This window comes from Nilaparvata lugens, chromosome 11 (assembly GCF_014356525.2).
Source record: "Nilaparvata lugens isolate BPH chromosome 11, ASM1435652v1, whole genome shotgun sequence".
NCBI lineage: Eukaryota > Metazoa > Arthropoda > Insecta > Hemiptera > Delphacidae > Nilaparvata > Nilaparvata lugens.
This window is the reverse complement of record NC_052514.1, coordinates 25,532,543-25,550,465: the sequence shown is the minus strand read 5'-3', so window position 1 is coordinate 25,550,465 and position 17,923 is coordinate 25,532,543. Positions and strand designations below refer to the sequence as shown.

Below are 17,923 nucleotides of genomic sequence, written 5' to 3'. Positions count from 1 at the left end.
AGTAAGAGTAACTCTATTTAAATAACAAGGGAAGCATCTCTATTTTAAAAACTTACATTGGAAATAGGTTAAATGTAAGGTTAGAAGTAGGTTAGGGTATTTGGAAGGTCTAAGCTCAGATGAGGAAGCATAAAGAGCAGTCATTGAGCCAACTAAAATTAATAACTCAACCATAAATTTGATCAACATATATAAAATATAATGTTTGTATGCTAAAATCATTACAATAGGCCTACTTCATATTAGTATACTATAAAAATTCATAAATAACATTGTTCTATTTAATAGAATAATTTTAGAGTTGAGTTTGCAAATAGTTTTTAATATTCCATGTTATTCAAAATACCAGTCAACGAATATTTAGGAAAAATGTGGAGGAAAAATGTTGTGTACATTAAGAGTGAAAAATGCTTTTTCTCCCTCAGGGAAATTATGTCTTTGAATAGAGTAAACAGGCTTACCCGATCGGGCCGATATAATCTGATCGAAGGAATGGATGACGAAATTGAGAGTTTAAAGCCAAGTCAACGAAGTGTTATAGAGGGAAAAGTTTGGAAGACAATTTTTGACCCCGCAGTTCTGTTTAGGGTAGTGAGGAGGTAAACATATCAAAAGTCCCCACCCCTACCCACAGTGCTAAGTGGGTGGGGGTGGTTCAAATGTACCATTTTTTGGTTTCTCGCATATAACTCGAAAACTATGCATTTTACAGACATGACTATTCAATAAGAAATTAAAGCTTAAGTAATTTCCTATAATATTGATCTAACAACTTTTTCTATATCTCTTCCACTTTTCGAGATATCGAATCTAAAAGCTTTGAGATTTTTGAAAAACACATTTTCCCTAAATTTTTTGCTAGGTTTGCTCTTATAACTTTTTGAATATCGATGGGAAAAATCCATGCTGATCATGAGCTTATAGAGCATCAAATTCTCTTTAATTTGATGTATAATTTCACAAGTTTACGCACATCCCCACGACTGTTGCAGCAGCTTCAGTGTTGAATGTGACATCTTAGTTGAGCAAAAATAGACCAATTGACAAAGGAATTTGGAGAAAATGTTTTGACTTTACAGTGTTGTTGGGACCAGTTAGGGGGTGAACATATCAAAAGTCCCCAACCCTATCCCTTGTGTTAAAGGGATGAGGGTGGTTTAAAAGTTGCATTTTTCAATGTTTTGCCTACACGCTCATATCTTGAGAAAAATGTGTTCAACCGACATGACCAACTATTCAGAAATGAAGCTTGATAAATTCTCTACAATATTTGTTCTGTGGTGATTTGTGATATATCCAACAGTTTTCGAGATATAAGCTCTTGAAAGTGTAAAATTGTCAAAATAACAGCTTTTAATCCCATTTTTTGATGTTTCAGGGCCTACAACTCTCCAACAATGTATTATAAAAATGAATGCTCACCGTAGATTGGTAGAACTTTGTTTTCTCTTCAATTTGATGTATTATTCCACTACTTAATGTTTTCCTTCTATTGTTATAGCAGATTCAATGTGGGGGGTGGATATCTCGAAAAGTGAAAGAGATATAGAAAAAGTTGTTAGATCAATATTATAGGAAATTATGTAAGCTTTAATTTCTTATAGAATAGTAATGTCTGTAAAATGCATAGTTTTCGAGTTATATGCGAGAAACCTAAAAATGGTACCTTTGAACCACCCCCACCCCCTTAGCACAGGGGGTAGGGGTGGGGACTTTTGATATGTTTACCTCCTCACTACCCTAAAAAGAGAAACCTAAAAATGGTACCTTTGAACCACCCCCACCCCCTTAGCACAGGGGGTAGGGGTGGGGACTTTTGATATGTTTACCTCCTCACTACCCTAAAAAGAACTGCGGGATCAAAAATTGTCTTCCAAACTTTTCCCTCTATACCATTTTTTGAGCATTCATTGCTTGGACTATTAAGAGAGGGTCTCGTTAACAGGGAGGTGATTGATATTGCTATTGATTTGCTTGCTGCTCTTGTTGTAATTCGCAATAAATTTTCCAGTGAAGCCATTATTGACTTTATTCCTATTATAACATCTCTTTTGAATAAATATGACGCTTTTTGAAAGAAAATTCTGATTTGAATAATCTACTAAATGATGTAAATTTTGAGAAGGAGTCTCGAATTGAAAAATTGAAGATGGAAAGAGAAACTAGAGCTATGATAGTCGAAGACTCATTATCTATTAAGAAACAAACAGAAAGTGAAATGTATGCCTTGAAACTTAAAATCAAGAACTTTGTGGAAGAACTACGGTTATTGCTGCAGTTGGAAATGACATAAAAAGATGAAAAAATTGAATTGGTAGAGGCTGAGTCTAAAAGTATTTCATCAATATTTAATTCTGACGAAATTAACCGCAGTAGGTCTACTAGACTCACACTTGATTCTGATAACCCTTTCATCACGCCTCGATCATTTGAACGTGGTTTGTACGTGGCAGTGGCTTTGAACGCAACCATTGTGTTACAACAAAGTGTGTAATAATGGATATTTTGCTTTTTTCCAGTCTGTTGTCAAATACTGCTTACTTTTTATGGGGTAGCTCTGCTAGGGTTCACGAAATACTCAAGTTGCAGAAAAATGTTGTAAGGATTATGAGCAATGCAAATTATTTGGATAATTGCAAGCCTTTATTTATTTAACTGAAGATGAAAACTATTATCGATTTGTGAGTTTTTGAATAAGCTATATATATACTCTTCAAAAAATGCCTTACATTACTCTTGATAAAGACATCCACTCACATAATACACGCAATAAAGCAAAAATTAGGTTTCAGTAAAGTAGATTGGAAGCTTTCAGGTTTGAGTAAGAAAGAGACCTGTACCACTTTTCTTATACACTGTGTCCCACGAAGAAGCTTATACGTTTAATTTTATATTACGTGCCCATTTATGCACCGAACTTTTTCAAATTTTACACAGTTCACAAATATTCTGGGAAAATTTCAGCCCTCTATATTTTGTAGAAACAAAATGGCGGCATATTGAAAATTTTATCAATTCGCTTCTTATGAAAACCACTTCCATGAGTTAGTGTCTGATTTGTTTACTACAGTGCGGTTCCAACGCAAATTTAGTACCTACTTTTTAAACTGTGTAAAATTTAAAAACGTTCGGTGCATGCATGAATGAGCACGTAATATAAAATTGAACGATTAAACCTCTTCGTGGGACACGGTGTATATTATTATATAATTTCATGTACACAAATTTTAATGAGTAATGTTCTTAACTTAGCTCTATTTTACATTGACGTTGTCGATACATCATGTATTTGTTAATGGGAATAAAAAATATTTGATTTGAAATACATTCTAATCAGAGTATAATTACAGGATTCCTTTACAGGAATACTTACGGGTTGAGGGTGGAGGTAGGTTGATGTGTCCGAACTATTCTGATCTACATCATTGCAAATGAACCTAGAAGAATAATAAAGAAGATTTGCAAATTATCATTTGAGAGACAATAACATAAATAACAATATAAAAATCAAATAGCTCAATCAACGATGAATCATTGCATGTTGAAATAAATGAGATGCGATCTGTGAAAACATGCCTCAAGTCGGATTTAGAGTTTTTTGTTTTTTGCCATTCTTGATAGAGCATGAAATTCTGAAATAATTCAACACCAGGTTCATGTTTCTATAATAGAAAATGAATTTGTTATGTATTTTAAAAATGTATCTCTTAAATAAGTAATTATTGGAAAAGTCGTTTTTGTATAACTCACATGCTTCAAGATAAGAGTATATCATACAGGTAGGTACTCAAAATGTTCAGTACTTTATGTAGAATTAGAATTATAGTAACCAAAAAATTTCCTAAAGAAAATTCTGCATGCTATCTGTGAAAACCTTGAAAATGGAGAGCGCTTAATTCGAATAATGAGTTTTTCATTAGTAGTCACAGTTGCAATAATAAAAAATGTCTTCAATATTATTTGAAATATTCTTAAATAAATTATTTAAGTTTAATTATTTTATTTTATTATTTTTCTTAAATAAATTTGGAAGTATAAGACTCATTTATGGAATAGAATTGAAATCACAGTACGAGTTTTAGATGAAATACAATTTTTAAACACGGTACTGCACATAATAATTATTATAGAAAGTCAAGTCTGGAAACGAATCTGTTAGTTAAGACTAGACAATTATTTTGTTAATGACGAATCGGATTAACCATGAAGTTGCATAAAATATTCCGACTGAGCATGTCTTATTGTGACTGGATGATGTAGGATCTAACCTGAATGTACAGGAAAACAGGATAGAACAGTCGAACCATACGTTTTTCTATATTATGAAAAGATATAAATTAAAATAATATTGTTTAAACATATTTTTCAACAAATCAGAAAAGAATTGATGGAAATTGCTATAAAAATAGAAAAATTGCAATTCCTGCAATAAGAGTGGAAAGTTCAAAGCTCTAATGCCTTGCAGATACATGATTTTTCTGGGTACAGTACAATAAATCGTAAAGCCTTAGTATTTTCCAGTGCTCCAAGCTTCCAATAATTCGTTCACTACAGTATAGAACGAATACTTTTACAGTAAGTTGCCGGTGCCAACAGCCAACAGCAATGATGTCCCTACTTCTAAGTGTGAGGCGAAAGAAGGAAATGGATTGTGAAATTAATAGCCTATAGTGCGCAAAAAAGTTGAAAGTTGTTCATTCATCAAAATTCGCTGTTATGTAGGCCTAAGTTTTTAAAAATTCGCTGTTATATAATATAGTTTCTTAACAGTTCGAAATCACTGATAAGCCCTTACCGCTTAAGGGAATACTAAATTTCAATTTTGTAGAGCGATTATGTCACCACTTACTTCCTTCATCTATGATACTACAGCATTTTCAATAATTTCAGTTGGAATTTCTAGTTATTTGATCATAAAAAGTAACTCAATTCAACTTCTCAGTTAATTGTTAAAGGTGAGAATATCATTAATGAAATAATGATTTATTACACATACACATATATCCTTTTCCGAAAATGTAAATTGATATGTTTAAACATTTATGTAAAATCTGACAAAGCATTTATTGGAACGGTTCCACTTGTTACTCCTTCCGCTACTACGTAGACATCATGTCGTCATTTTGTTTGTCTGCGCTGACCAGTGACGTCACAGTCGGTTCTAAGACACTGCTTTAGTCAAGTTGGTTTTCTATACTTCTATTCGTACTTTTTCGTCGGATTATTTGCCGTTGCAATTTTAATATTTGTACTATTCGATTTTTTGGAATTTAATCTTGTCTTTAGGCATCTTACTTTCTAGATATTTGTTACTTTTTCACCAAACGTTTGTAAACGTTTTACCTACGTTTCAAACACATCCGGCATCTTCCTTTTTCTGAACAGCATTAGCGGTTTCCGTGTCTTTTGCAATGGTTCTTAGTCAAGAGCGCATTTACGCTTTTGGTCTAAACCTTTTATCCATTTTCATCGGACCTACGAAACGTTTTTAAAGGTGAATTATTCTTCGAATTAATTCGTTTGTTCTATTCTTCAATTGTGATTCAATTATTCATTGATTGCTTCGTATATTTACTCTGATAAACTTTTGATAAACTTTGTCAAAAATTGCAACCTCGTGTCGGCGTTCATCGCTATTTATTTGATCTACAGAACATTTTTAAGCCTACATTTCCAATGGGGGATTTGCCTGCTGTGGTGGACGTTTCCATTCTTGTCATCGCATGGCCAGATCACATCATCGCTTGCTGATGTCCTGTTCCTGTGGGTATTGCGGAGTCATTGCCTGTCTGCCTGGCTGCATCTCCTCTTCAAAATTTTATTCAGGTTATGTAAATTGTTCTATTCAATTTTCATTTACGTATGTATCATAATTGATTTATTAATGTCTATCTTGACATTCAATTCTGAGGCCACTGATGCCTACTTATTGTTTTATTAATGTCTATCTTGACATTCAATTCACTGAGGCCACTGACGCCTACTTATTGTTTTATTAATGTCTATCTTGACATTCAATTCAGTGAGGCCACTGACGCCTACTTATTGTTTTATTAATGTCTATCTTGACATTCAATTCTGAGGCCACTGACGCCTACTTATTGTTTTATTAATGTCTATCTTGACATTCAATTCACTGAGGCCACTGACGCCTACTTATTGTTTTATTAATGTCTATCTTGACATTCAATTCACTGAGGCCACTGACGCCTACTTATTGTTTTATTATGTCTATCTTGACATTCAATTCACTGAGGCCACTGACGCCTACTTATTGTTTTATTAATGTCTATCTTGACATTCAATTCACTGAGGCCACTGACGCCTAATAATTGTTTTATTAATGTCTATCTTGACATTCAATTCACTAAGGCCACCGACGCCTATTAATTCATTGGATTTGACAGCTACCCTTGGCTTCACAAGTGATTTTCTGAGGCCACTGACGCCTATTAATTCATTGGATTTGACAGCTACCCTTGGCTTTACAAGTGATTCACTAAGGCCACTGATGCCTAATTATCGTTCGATTGATGTCTATCTTGACATTCAAATCACTGAAGGCCTATGCCACATATATTTTTATGTATTTTACTTGTTGAGCATTATTTACAGCTTATTGTCATTTTTTAATCATTAAGATTGAACCTTACAGCAATAACTTTCATTATAGCACTCAATTTATACTCATTTCAGGTATCATTAATATTACCTTTTCGTTTATTGTCAGACTTCAATGGTCATTAATGTCATTGACCTAATCTCATTTAAATTTTGTATTTCTCTAACGTGTTATCATGTTGTAATTATCCCAAGATATTTGACTCAATCTATTTACAATTGTTTTTTGTATGTGGCCATCTGCCTATTATTATCTTATTATTATTAAATCTTATGTTGTTGATTCATTTAGTCTTTTATTGGCGTACTTACCACACTTCAAGCTATCAGTATTTTTATGCACAGAATTCAAAGATTTATTTGTAGGTATTAATACCAACTATCATTCACAGTCCACTGCCCTGACCTTGGATTCTGTCATAAAAATTGGTCCTCCGGCCCGTTCATTTTTGATCTAGTGTTACCTAGGATAATTGTTAATTTTTATTACCCATTTCTTGGTCCATTGAACCTTAGGGTTTCAGTGACCGTGTGCCTAATAGTCTAGCTTGACGCCAATGATTAGGTCCCACTCTAGAGTATATTTTATTCCATTGTACCTTTGTATGTTTATATTGTTTAATATTAAGCATTCACACACTTGTTTCAAATTTTCAGTACTGGCTGCAACTCAAAGCACGCTGCGACGTGTATGCACCAGCTATCAACTATCTTGTACCCTGAGAGACTGAACCACACTGAACTGGTCACAGACGGCTATTGCGCATTGAGAAAACAACACACGGCAAACTACACCGCCTTGCGAGCTCGCTACTTGACTCGCCGCACAGCAAGCTTGATACAACTTGCCTCAAATGCACAGGCGTGCCTCTCTGCGTACTGGACCAGCACCCAAGGTTGCTTATTGGTGCAGCAATCGCATTGCTACAGTGCAGCATCGTTTCATTCACTTAGGTTTTTCTGTTAATTTTTAAGCATGTCCGATCATGAGGAAGATTCACTTCCTGAGCCTTCTGCTCTTTTCAATGCAAGAGACAATTTACACCAGGAAATAGATTGGTTCATAACCAGCTATAACGATTATGTTGTGGACACTGAAGCCACTTATTATCAATTATTGACTGTCAAAAATGAACTAGGTTCACTTAGAATTAAGTATGATAAAATACATGAACAGCTATGGAATTCAGAGTTGCAAGCACAAGACACTTCAACTCATTTTGAGATACTTAATAAGTTTATCTCCATTACCTCTAAGGCAAACGCTGCATTAACTGCCTTTGAAAGCAGACAACGCAACAATGAGGCCACTGCTGGTGCTTCCCAGCGGCCAACATCTCAAAACTCACATTTGGCAAATTTTCAGTTGCCTCAGATTCTGCTTCCACGCTTCAATGGGGAGCTTTCAAAATGGCAAGCATTCTCAAGTGCTTTTACTAATATTATTGGTAATCAAGATAATATTAATGACTCATTGAAATTTTTCTATCTTTGTCAATCACTCAGTGGTGAAGCTCTTGCTAGAGTGGAACACATTGAAGCTGACGAAAATGGTTTTCAGCTTGTTTGGAACCTCTTAAGGGAGAGGTATGACAATAAGAGATTAATTGCTGCCAGGCACGTCACGGCAATTGAATCTCCGCCTACCATAAAGCGTAACTGTCCACAATCATTACGGGCATTCATTGACTTTTGCAAGTCCCACATTACCGCGCTCGAAGCGCTTCAACTTGGAGTCCAAATCAAGGACTTATTGTACATGCACAAAATGTTGTTGCAGTTGGATACTGCTACTGTTCAAGAATGGGAAAAGAGTGTTGGTATACACGACATTCCCACCATTGATAAATTTTGGAATTTTTTGGAATCACAATGCAAAATCATGGAAGCTGTTGCTTCAAGCTCAGCTAACCATCATCAAGGAAATGTACAGCAAAGTACATCCAACTCGGTTGGTGCTCATAGCAAGCCGAAGTTCAATCAAAATCAATTGAATGTTCAAGCTAGGATGCAGGTTACTACCTCTTCTATGTCACCTTGTAGTTTTTGTAATTCTGTTGGTCATTTTCCAAATCGTTGTAATGAATTATTGAAGTTGCAGGTTACTGATCGTTGGAATGCTGTCTGTGACAAAAGGTTATGTTATAATTGCCTCAAGCCTTTCACACCCAATCATGTTTGTTCGGACAAATCATGTACACTTTGTGGCAAGAGTCACCACACTGTTCTTCATAGGTCGTATCCTCAATCACGAGACACTCAGCCTACTTCTAAGGATAAGGTAACTTCAAAATGTTATTCATTCTCAATCCTTTGCTCCCTCCAAGGGTAAGAATGCTGTTTTGAATTCCGTCATGGTTCAGAATGCAGAAACAACTAAGCAAGCTGTTTCTCATGCAGAACAGCCTCAGAAGAACTCTCATGTCACGATGAGCTCTACTTCGTCACTGTGTTTGCAACAGCAATCAACTGTCGCTTTGTTACCTACTGCCGAGGTTTTGGTTCAAACTTCTAGTGGGGAATTTATTAAAGCAACCGCGCTTTTAGATTCTTGCTCTGATTGTAATTTGATGTCAACTAGGTTGGCTGAAAAATTGTCACTTGTTACCTTGTATTCTGACACTTTGATTCATAGTGTAGGTGAGAATAAGACCAAATCATCTATTTCTCATTCAGTTTGCTTGTCTTCATCTGATCATTCATGGTCGGTTGAAGAAAATTGTATTGTAGTTGATAGCATATCATCTAATGTTCCTAGTGTGAACATCAATCTTTCCAAAATTTCAATTCCCGTTGAACTCAAATTAGTGGATCCATTGTTTGATCAATCTAAACCTGTAGATTTGTTACTTGGTGCTGGCATATTTGCATCTGTTCTTCAGCCTGGTAAATTGTATCTAGCTCAAAACGCTCCCATCCTTCAGAAAACCAGTCTAGGTTGGGTCATATTTGGTTCTTGTAAAACCATTCGTCCTATTGCAGCACCTCGTTCGTGCCTCCCTGCTTCACCTGTGGCCGCTCCCCGTAGGGTCATGTCGAATTTTCTAACTTCAAATGATGTCTCTCATCAGTTAGAGAAATCAGTTCAGGTATCAGTTCAGGAAATCAGTTCTCAATCAGTTCAGGTATTAGCTACCACTTCTTCTCATAATGATGTTATTTCAGGCATAATCAATAGTTGCTCAACTTCTCACAAAATTGTTCGTACAACAGCGTATGTTCTACGGTTCATTCATAATTGTAGAAAAGAAAATTCAGTCACTCCGCGCTTTGGTCAATTAGCTATCTCTGAAATTTCAGAAGCTGAAAATTGTATCTTCAAATCCATTCAAGAAGAGGCCTTCTCTGCTGAACTTAAAGCATTGCGTCAAAATCAGGAGCTATTGCCTAATAGTTCTATTAAAGCCTTGTCACCATTCATTCACTCAGATTCTCTGCTCAGAGTTGGTGGACGTTTGCAAAATGCAAATGCTTCCTTTGATTACAAACATCAAATATTGTTGCCTAGCAATCACAAATTCACTCGTGCATTGATTGTTGCTCACCATCGTCGTCTAAGTCATGCTGGTGTGCAGGCCACCATGGCCAGTGTAAGACAACGATTTTGGTTTCCCTCCACCCGTCGCACCATCAAAAGTGTATTGCAGCATTGCATATTGTGTTTTCGCTTTTCGGCTCTTCGTTCTGAGCAAATCATGGGTAGTTTACCAGCGGCCCGCGTTCAGGCTAATTTTCCCTTTTATAATTGTGGTTTGGATTACGCCGGTCCTATTTCCATCCGTGTAGGCGGCCCCAAATCTCGTACTTTTTCTAAAGCATACTTGTCGCTGTTTGTGTGTATGGTAACTCGTGCCGTTCATATTGAAACTGTCTCGGAACTTACTTCCAAGGCATTTATTGCTGCTCTGATTCGTTTTTCTGCTCATCGTGGCATTCCGCATTCCATTTTTTCGGACAACGCCACAACTTTCGTTGGTGCCAACAATGAGCTACGTGAGCTCCACGAATTTTTGTCCTCTGATCGTCTCAAATCAGATATTCATGACACTATGTCTGTACTCAACATCCAATGGCACTTCATTCCTCCTCGGGCTCCGCACTTTGGTGGACTCTGGGAGAATGCGGTAAAAAACTTCAAACGTGTATTCCGTGTAGTCACATTCAACAAGGTATTTAACTTTGAAGAAACCTGTACTCTTGCTGCTCAGGTCGAAGCCATATTGAATTCGCGCCCTCTTGTTCCCTTGTCGGAAGATCCACATGATCTTGCCTACTTGTCTCCAGGTCATTTTTTGATTGGACGTCCACTTACGTCATTACCCTTCTTGCCGCCTAACACCAAACACATTGATCATCGTTCACGTTGGTATCAACTTGCTGTTTCTATCCAGGAGCTTTGGGATCGATGGTCTCGTGAATATTTAACCACTCTTCAGAAAAAAGGCAAATGGCTAAACAGTTGTGAAAATTTGAAGGTCGGTACAGTTGTCATCTTGAAGGATCCTGGTTCCGCGCAGTCCACTTGGAAGCTGGCGCGCATTACTGAAGTTCATCCTGGTAAGGACGACAAGGTTCGAGTTGTCACTGTTCTCACTCCCTCTGGCACTTTGAAGAGAGCTATTTCGAGTTCAGCACCTCTTCCCATTGATGAGGATTCTAGTTAATCCCCTTGCTCTTATGGTTCATGTTGTATTTTCAGGTTTCATTGTTTTTTCCCCTGGTTCTCACATGGGGCCCAGTTTTCAACTTCCAATTGCCTTGCCAGATTTTACATATTTCTTACTTTTTCTTATTGTGCCATACCCCCGTATGACACAAGGGGCCCAGTTTATGTAAAATCTGACAAAGCATTTATTGGGAACAGTTCCACTTGTTACTCGTTCCACTACTACGTAGACATCATGTCGTCATTTTGTTTGTCTGCGCTGACCAGTGACGTCACAGTCGGTTCTAAGACACTGCTTTAGTCAAGTTGGTTTTCTATACTTCTATTCGTACTTTTTCGTCGGATTATTTGCCGTTGCAATTTTAATATTTGTACTATTCGATTTTTTGGAATTTAATCTTGTCTTTAGGCATCTTAGTTTCTAGATATTTGTTACTTTTTCACCAAACGTCTGTAAACGTTTTACCTACGTTTCAAACACATCCGGCATCTTCCTTTTTCTGAACAGCATTAGCGGTTTCCGTGTCTTTTGAAATGGTTCTTAGTCAAGAGCGCATTTACGCTTTTGGTCTAAACCTTTTATCCATTTTCATCGGACCTACGAAACGTTTTTAAAGGTGAATTATTCTTCGAATTAATTCGTTTGTTCTATTCTTCAATTGTGATTCAATTATTTCATTGATTGCTTCGTATATTTACTCTGATAAACTTTTGATAAACTTTGTCAAAAATTGCAACCTCGTGTGAGCGTTCATCGCTATTTATTTGATCTACAGAACGTTTTTAAAGTGTGAATTATTCTACAAATTAATTCATTTATTCTATTCTTCAATTGTGATTCAATTATTCATCGATTTCTTCACTCATTTACTCTGATAAACTTCATCAAAATTGCAACCTCGTGTCGGCGTTCATTGCTATTTATTTGATCTACAGAACGTTTTTAAGCCTACATTTCCACTGGGGGATTCGCCTGCTGTGGTGGACGTTTCCATTCTTGTCATCGCATGGCCAGATCACATCATCGCTTGCTGATGTCCTGTTCCTGTGGGTATTGCGGAGTCATTGCCTGTCTGCCTGGCTGCATCTCCTCTTCAAAATTTTATTCAGGTTATGTAAATCGGTCTATTCAATTTTCATTTACGTATGTATCATAATTGATTTATTAATGTCTATCTTGACATTCAATTCTGAGGCCACTGACGCCTACTTATTGTTTTATTAATGTCTATCTTGACATTCGATTCACTGAGGCCACTGACGCCTACTTATTGTTTTATTAATGTCTATCTTGACATTCAATTCAGTGAGGCCACTGACGCCTACTTATTGTTTTATTAATGTCTATCTTGACATTCAATTCTGAGGCCACAGACGCCTACTTATTGTTTTATTAATGTCTATCTTGACATTCAATTCACTGAGGCCACTGACGCCTACTTATTGTTTTATTAATGTCTATCTTGACATTCAATTCACTGAGGCCACTGACGCCTACTTATTGTTTTATTAATGTCTATCTTGACATTCAATTCACTGAGGCCACTGACGCCTACTTATTGTTTTATTAATGTCTATCTTGACATTCAATTCACTAAGGCCACCGACGCCTATTAATTCATTGGATTTGACAGCTACCCTTGGCTTCACAAGTGATTTTCTGAGGCCACTGACACCTATTAATTCATTGGATTTGACAGCTACCCTTGGCTTTACAAGTGATTCACTAAGGCCACTGATGCCTAATTATCGTTCGATTGATGTCTATCTTGACATTCAAATCACTGAAGGCCTATGCCACATATATTTTTATGTATTTTACTTGTTGAGCATTATTTACAGCTTATTGTCATTTTTTAATCATTAAGATTGAACCTTACAGCAATAACTTTCATTATAGCACTCAATTTATACTCATTTCAGGTATCATTAATATCACCTTTTCGTTCATGGTCATTAATGTCATTGACCTAATCTCATTTAAATTTTGTATTTCTCTAACGTGTTATCATGTTGTAATTATCCCAAGATATTTGACTCAATCTACTTACAATTGTTTTTGTATGTGGCTATCTGCCTATTATTATTTTATTGATCCCAAGATATTTGACTCAATCTACTTACAATTGTTTTTGTATGTGGCCATCTGCCTATTATTATTTTATTGATCCCAAGATATTTGACTCAATCTACTTACAATTGTTTTTTGTATGTGGCCATCTGCCTATTATTATCTTATTATTATTAAATCTTATGTTGTTGATTCATTTAGTCTTTTATTGGCATACTTACCACACTTCAAGCTATCAGTATTTTTATGCACAGAATTCAAAGATTTATTTGTAGGTATTAATACCAACTATCATTCACAGTCCACTGCCCTGACCATGGATTCTGTCATCTACGATTTATCTGGATAAAAAACACGACTGTATTATAATATAATCACAAAATTTATTCTATGATGCAATTAATTAGAACGGTATTTCTATCATTACTGATTGTATTTTTTTAATTAATAGAATAATAATATGAAGTTTGGAATTTAATGTAGGAATAACTTTATAATATTCTGTAAATTGATATCTGAAATATTATATTATATAGAAATACCTGTAGTATTATATTCTGGAGGAGTGACCTGCCATAAATTACGTTGGCTAACCTTATGCAGATTTTTTTCAATTATTTTTCAGCAAGAGTAGTAGTTGAAAAGTCTAATAAAATTACAGTAGTTTTACAATATTATCCGAATTAATTTGGACTGATCGCTATACGAGCAAAACACTCTTCATTAAATAAACTGCGGTGAGTTTACTGCAATTAGTTTTGAATATCACTTTCCTTTGCTATAGGCGCGTATCAAACTAATGTTTGTTTGTTTGTTTTTAATATCTTCCCAGAGACTCTTAACAGAGTATGAGAATTGTCAAAAAAAAATGCTTGAAAAGATTATTTTCAATAAGAAAAAATACACATGACACATACTCAAATACATACATACACATACACACACATACAAACACATCAACACACAAAGGGCCCCTCCCTAAACATATATTCCTGTGTGGTATAAAATACACCTTCCATCAATAACTCTTTCAACTTCTTTCCGAATAAATTGAGATCTTCAACGTTTTTCACATCATCATGAAGCTTTCTAAAAAATTTAAGACCATATATGTTGGCTTCTTTTCAAAAAGAGCTGTCCTATGGTACATGGAAGCAAAGTCTCCTCTATTTCTGGTTTGATACCTGTGGGAATCACTATTTCTAGCCGAAGCCTTATTTCTCCTGAACTACATAATCACCTCATAAATGTAAAGAGAGGGAACGGTGATAATGCCTAGCTTCTTGAAATGATTCCTGCAAGATTCGAGAGGTATAATTCCTTTTATTGACCGTATAGCTTTTTCCTGCAGCCTGAAAACTCTCTCCAAATTCTGACAGGACCCACCCCGAACAACAATGGCATAGCGAATATGTGACATAATAAGGGAATGGAAGACTGCCATTGTCAGTTTGGAATCATTTAACCTTCTAATCTGTTTGAGTGCAAAAACACCTGAGGAGATTCTATTACAAAGCTGATCAATATAGTAATCCCATGATAAATACTGGTCTAAAGCTACCCCTAGGAACATAACAAAAAGAGGCTTGTCAACATTTGTATTATTTACCTGGACATTAATATTATGTGTTGGCCTAGAGTTATTCTTATGTCTAAACTGTAAGTACGGTATTGTGATTTCGATTCATTTATTCCAAGCTTAAGTTGTTGAAGGTATTGGGCTATGGCATTTATGTTTAAAAAAGTGTCAATTTCTAAAACATTCACATCTTGTGATCCACAAATGTAGGAAGTGTCGTCAGCATATAATAGAACTCTACCCTGTGATATAACCTGTGGTATGTCATTCACATACAAAAGAAACAACAATGGTCCAAGGATACTTCCTTGTGGGACACCTGCATTTACTGATAAACTATTCGATAAATGTTTCATCAACTGCCCATCTTCCACCCTTGAAATCTCAACAGCTTGAGACCTATTCAGGAGATAGGACCTGAACCACTCTAGCTCAATACCTCTCACACCCACTTTCTCCAACTTCTTCATCAAGATTTCATGGTCCACACAGTCAAAAGCTTTGCTTAAATTCAGGAAAACTCCAACAGTCTTTTTCCCCATGTCCATCATGTCCTCAAACATAGAATGCAATTGCCGTCTTCGTGGATTTATCCTTCTGAAAACCATGCTGCTCCTGCGCCAATATTCCATTCTGCATAAGATGCCCAACAAGACGAATTAACATGCATTTTTCAAACACCTTGCCAACAGAATTTCCTAAAGTGATCGGTCTAAAATTGTTTGCCACATTTTTGTCACCACCCTTGTGGATAGGTAGTATTTTTGCCTCCTTCAATTTATTGGGGAACACACCATTCTTTAGTGATTCATTTACTAGATAAGTGAGTGGAGTAAATAAGTTCTCCTTACAATACTTGATTACCATTGTCGACATTCCATCCAGACCGGTAGACATTTTTCCCTTCAAACCAATCACAATCCTATCCACCTCTTCTTCTGAGAAAGGAGCAGCTATAAACCTGTTAATTGGGTTTGCTTGGTCACCTGGATGAGATGCAGAGGAATTTACACTGTTTAATGGTACAGAGTTATTAATCTTTGTGCCAGCCTCCTGAAAAAACTTATTTAAATAGTTTGAGACCTCAGAACCTCCTGTTAGTACAATTCCCTCATCCGTCACTACTTTTCCTATGTAAATGTTCTCATTTTTTCTTAATGCACCACGCTCCTCATTTATTATCCTCCATACTGAACGATTTAAATTTTTGGACTCTTTTAATGAATCTGCAATAGATTTACCCTTAGCTATTTTAACCTCATTTATATAGAACCTCTTCAAATTCATATAGTGTTGCTCCTTTGCATAGTCTCTACTTTCCATCATGCGTTTGTATGCAGCTTTTAAATCATCCCGCAACTTCAAGAGATCATCGGTGATCCATTTATTTTTAATGTTCCCTCCACTAACTAGGACTTTTTTAATAGGACAGCAAACGTTGTAATGATAATTCAAAGTTTGTGTGAATGCTGAAAATTTTTCATTTAGATTATTTCCACTATAAACATCATCCCATTCTTCCCTAGAAAGATGCACATTTAGACAATTAAGGTTTCCATCACTTACATCTCTCGAGCTTTTTGAGACCACTCGACTTTTCTCTGCAGATCCATACTCATCACTCTGCACCCTTAAAGATTGAAATGTATGGTCTGATAATTCAGAGTTCTTTACTACAACAGTGCAATCTACTATATTTGTTACTAGCAGGAACCCGTGCTTCGCAAGGATCTAATTTCAAACTTGATAATCTGAAAAATTGACGTTATGAAATTTTGAACAATTGGAAATAGGCCTATAACCATCCTTGGTTAATTAAGAATCTAGCCTACATGCAAAATTTCAAGTTAATTAGTTCAGTAGTTCAGACGTGATGATGCGTCAAACATAATTTTCCTATCCCGTACGTGTATAAGCCAATTTCTTTATTTTATTATAGATATGGTCAACGACTGCAAGAGATAGGAGTGTGGAACAGAATAGTTGTGAAACTATGATAGCGCCAGAAGTGTCTCAAACACAATAGTAGGTACTACATAAACTTTTTGAAAGTGATTTGAAAAATAAATGTTAAAACAGAACTGAAAGCTGTCAACCTTATCATTCTACCTCCATTTAGAGAGGCTTTTGTTTGAGCTGAATGAAATCTTCTATCTTCTATATTATATATATATATATATATATATATATATATATATATATATATATATATATATATAAAAAATGAATGTCTGTTTGTGTGTTTGTTCCCTATGACTTGAAAAATATTTGACATAACGGCATGAAACTTTGGGAATATGTTGTGTGAATATTGGGGATAGTTTCTGACCAGAAATTCTAATAGGGTGGCTAATAATGATTATTTATTAATCCATTTTTTACAGACTTATGTTTTCGAAATTGTCGGCCTAGCGGCTACCGAAGAACGGAAAGATGATCATGATTCAAGATCATATTGAGATGTAAATGAAAATATTGATTGTCAGATAAATTTCATGATTCACCAAATAAAGTAAAGTGTGACATGAGATACATAGACTTTTTGGCGGTACGTAGTTCGCCAGGTAAGCTAGTTGTACCTAAATAAAGCTTTACTATTAATAGTCGACGCTGAAAAAAGACAGGCTCAATCACCAGGAATACTATAAATTCTATGAAGGACCAGTACGCCAATAATTTTGAGTAGTTCAATCACTTCCATTATGGACACTGGATACATATTATGGACAATCAATACGTATGAAATTTATTAGCTACGAAATGAAAAACTTTGATTGAAGTGACCCAGACTACTACAATATGAATAACCATTTAGATCAAATATAAGAAATTACTCACATATCTCATCAACTCGTACTTCTTGTACACAAAATATCAACACAAAAATATAAGTTATATTGAATGAATTCACGGCTAATAGTACTCAAGTTTGTCTTTTTCTGGCCGTGCTACAAATAAATGTAGGTTTATGTTTGACATCTTGTTT

General features: G+C 35.6%; 1 protein-coding gene across 1 annotated transcript in view; it reads right to left on the bottom strand.

Moving 5' to 3' along the window:
* Nucleotides 1-17,923, bottom strand: part of LOC111055896 (cytochrome c oxidase assembly factor 6 homolog) — a 47,999-nt gene that overhangs the window by 3,421 nt on the left and 26,655 nt on the right. Inside the window, exon 3 of the mRNA XM_039437978.1 lies at nucleotides 3,374-3,437. The gene's annotated coding sequence lies outside the window, so the exon portion shown is untranslated. The remainder of the gene's footprint in view (nucleotides 1-3,373; nucleotides 3,438-17,923) is intronic.